This window comes from Haliotis rubra, unplaced genomic scaffold (genome assembly GCF_003918875.1).
Source record: "Haliotis rubra isolate DU_JTF1 unplaced genomic scaffold, ASM391887v1 Scf2619, whole genome shotgun sequence".
Classification (NCBI taxonomy): domain Eukaryota; kingdom Metazoa; phylum Mollusca; class Gastropoda; order Lepetellida; family Haliotidae; genus Haliotis; species Haliotis rubra.
This window is the reverse complement of record NW_025766691.1, coordinates 8,799-13,197: the sequence shown is the minus strand read 5'-3', so window position 1 is coordinate 13,197 and position 4,399 is coordinate 8,799.

The following is a 4,399-nucleotide window of genomic DNA, read 5'->3' as shown; positions in this document are numbered from 1 at the left end:
CGCCTTTGAAATGACCTTTTACTCAAGATGAACATTGTGTTAACACAATACTTGATTATGAGAACTAGGTAATAATGATGTTTTTTTCTCATGGGAAGCATACAATGCACTAACAGACCCTCCAACAACAATTGCGCTTATGCCACTGTTTTTAGAATGTGCACACTCTGTTGCTACGATACAACATTCAATGAATGTGGCAAAGAAAGCTGTTGAGCAGTTACACCCAGGTCATCTACCTGTATGCAAATGCTAAAACAATCCAGTGGAATTTTCCGGAATCATATGATGATGCCAGTTTCCTTATATCAGGTTTGGTGGATTGGGTATTGAAATAGCTGCGTTCAGGATCCTCGGATTTGACGGACAACTGCAATTTGCGTAGCTGGGTTTGCTGATTCCTTCATCAAGTGTACCCACCTTGCTAGAACAAGGCATGTCCATCAGATCACAGCCGCTACACTATTCCTACAATAGCACCAGGCACATGCTCACTGTCAGGAAACAGAATCAAACAAAGAAGACCTTTTTACTTTTAGAAGTTGGTGTGATGCAAAGTCAGCTTCTCAATCCTAGTTTCAGTATTGGTCCTTTGTTCCTGAACTTGAACTTTGCACATTGTGCCTGGTGGGTGCAATCGAAAAGCAGATTCCCCAAAGTATGTAGCATCACTTGTCAGAGTAATACCATGGGTCTTTATGTTAGATCATGTCATCTATGCACGTTCGCTTTCAGTTCACATCAGAAACATGTCTTCCTTATCAGTGGAACACTCAGCACTGTACCACACATTTTGTTCTGGTGGATTTGTAGAACATAAAACTAAACGACCATTCCCTGCCATGGTACTAGATCGGGCTCATGAAGAAATCAATGCTCTTGTGAAAGGAGATGGAGGGGCAGTTGAACTGACAGAAAACCCATCAGGATGGGTGGTTGCAGGACCAGAAGTGTCTAGAATGATTCAAGAATTCAATTCAATATGAGAGTTTTGTAAAAGAAAGGTTCATTGACAGATCAAAACCAATAAAGGAACCAGTAAGAAAGAGCAAGCTGCCACTGTTTTTAAGACTGAAGACTCTTCGTCTTCCTATTTCATTGTGCATCACTTGAGGGTTACTGTGCGCTCTGTTTACCAGGTTGTACATATCATGTCTACCAAGAGAAGGGGACTTTCTTCGAGCATGAAAATCAACCATGGCCTCCTTTATTGTCCAAGATGGGAGGAATGAGATCGCGTACAGACCTTCTTGAACAACCTCAACATATACAAGCGGAGCCACCAGATGCTACTCCAGCTGTTTCTGCAGTGATACTTGATGGCCCTATGATTGTGCAGATGCTTCATCCCAGAACATCCATAATGTTTCAAGTCGATATCCAGAATGTATTTCTGCCATACATGTTCCAGTATCTTGAACACCAGGACAGACTGGATATTCTTTGGGACACCTAAACGTACAGCCTTAAAACATTCACCATAGAAAAAGGTGGCAAGGGTCTAAGAAGAATAGTCAAAGCATCATCACTTGTGCGAAGTAACTGAGAAAGCTTCTTCTCAGTTAATGAGAACAAAGATGAGCTTTTGGCACTGCATGCTGAACAGGTTTCTTCAACATAATTTGAAGGAAAACAAATTTACAGCACCCTTGAGACAAGAGTTGTAACCTCTCCTGAAACAGCTGACAGAAGAGTCCACGAAGAAGCCCCCACTCGTCTTGTATTGCAATATCTGCTGCTTGACGTGGTGCGCTAAAACGGTCCTGATTAGTACTGCTTTACACAGACGTTGTTGTCATAACGATAACAAACATTCAACAGATACCTTCAGAGTATGGATATCATTTGGCCTAGGCAAGCACAAAGGATATATAGCTGCACATTAAATTGAACTACCCTCTTTCCATCAAAATAAATGGCATTGTCAGTATTGCATGCCTTCACCAATTGCGATGTTACTTCATTTTTTTTGGCCGGGATTGTGAAGAAAACTGCTTGGGATACTTGGAATGTATATCCTGAAGTCACCAAGCATTCCTGTCACTGGCAGATGCCCCAGCAGATACCTGTATTGTATTTTATCTGACAACGCAATGCAATTCCTTGAGCTGTTTGTCATTCTTTTAAATGACAGAACTAGTGTGACTTGGAACGTCAGTCAGACAAAAGCCAGACAGACAAAGGCAACCCTAAAACAACACACATTACAGGAAGGTCATGTGCATCTCTGCCACGTCCTGCAGACTGGGGTTGGAAGTTGGCATGTGATAAAACATGGATACCATAGTGGACAACGCTAGGTCAGGCACAGGAACAGTGTTATGAACTGACATACTGCCAGTGTTCACGAATAGTGCCTGACCCTCTGACAAATCCGGCAGATTTGCCAAAGGTCCGATAGAAGTCTACAACCCACCTGCCCCAGTGTCTGACTGTATATTTCACAATGACTTTGACTTAAGTTGTTATATGTGACATGGGATACTTGTTTGCTGTTGATATATCATATATGTGTTAATAATTTCAATGCCAATTATAAGAAATGTTAAATCTGTAATGAGCGTCTAATTTTATTCTATGGGTCCTGTGAATTTTTAATGGGTCAGACAGACATCTGAAACTTACAGGACCCAATGTCCAGTTACTTTGAAACACCATTCGTGAACACTGATACTGCACCTGTACGAAGTCGTGCACGGGCCTTTGTAAAAGTTACAAAGCTGGTCCAAAGTGCACTGCTTTGTGCAGTTGTGAAGGAAAGTGTTTCCAGTGAGTGAGTTTAGTTTTACGCCGCACTCAGCAATATTCCAGCTATATGGCGGCGGTTTGTAAATACTCAAGTCTGGACCAGACAATCCAGTGATCAACACCGTGAGCATCGGTCATGTATTACATTCTTCTGATGAAATTTATGCAATCACAGAGAAATAGTTTCTTTTCATACAATCTGGAAAGTACGTTTTAAATATCCACCCTACTTTGTTTAAGATATGGCCAGGAATATCAGTACAATACATCTTTCTACAGTTTCAATATTCATGATCAGTCACTGGAAACAGACCCAATCGAAGGTCCGAGTTAGAATAATGATCTTCAGTAACCTATGCTTGTAGTAAGAGGCGACTAACGGGATCGGTTGTCAGGCTCGCTGGACATGGTTGACACATGTCAGCAGGTTCCCAATTACTCAGATGGATGCTCATGCTGTTGATCACTGGATTGTCTGGTCCAGACTCGATTATTTACAGACCGCCGCCATATAGCTGGAATATTGCGTGTGGCCTAGAACTAAACTCACTCAATTCACTAATAATACAACAGAATCGTTTACTTGCAAATAAGTACTGCATTAAATTGTTCTCTGAAACTTTGCATTTGTAAAATACTAACAGAAATACTCTTACATTATAAAGCATAATACCAACAGATCATCATACATAAGAGTGCACAAATATATACATTCATTTGTTGCTATTTAAAATGTCTTTTTCACAATATTTTAAATATATCAGTATAACAAGGCAATTTCTGAATATTTTGGTGGCCATCTTGGATTTTCATCACCACCAGGTGGCGCTGTGTAATAAATTGGGAATATGTACCTCACTGTTCCAATTAATCCTCTATGGAATACGAAATTTGACAAGATAATTATGATATATTGTACATCGATTGCATTTTAGTCGAAATGGCGGCCATCTTGGATTTTCAGCCACCAGGGGGCACTGCTGAGGTGGATCCATATCCAGAAATGTTCGGAATAGTTCAATATATAAGTGTGCCAAGTTTGGTGCTTTTAACCCAAAGTGCACAATTTTTGCCTTAACCGCCCCACTATACCAACAAAAATCAGTTTTTCTTGTCTTATGTATTACATAAAGTATACACCGATTTGCAATATGATATATATGGTTTCTGAATTGTGACTTAACGCTGACTTACGTCATACCACTCTTGCTCAGAAGTTGTTCGATCAAGGCTACAACATTCAAGCCTCACTAAAGCTTACAAAACGTTTTATGGTAGACATGTGGAGTAAATTTTCAAAGTTGATACATCAGTGACAACACTTTTCCACTATACATGGGGGTAGAGCAAACTGTATTTCTTACACATTAGTCTGTTGGCAACCCATTTCGACCAAGATATTTGGAATCTATGAAACACACGTCCTGTCTCCACGAATGATGTCGACACGACTACGTGACGACATTGACTGTTTGTGTTAGTCGTTGCAACAGTCCCATTCGTCACCACTCGCCCCTTTCCGTAACCTCCAAGACGTCGCTATTCGGCTTGTCCCGGAATAACACGAGTTTGTCACGAATGCAACAGTCCATGACTGAGTGCAGACGTAGGTTTTGGCAATGACGGTGTGGTTAGCTCCTTGTTGGGGCAT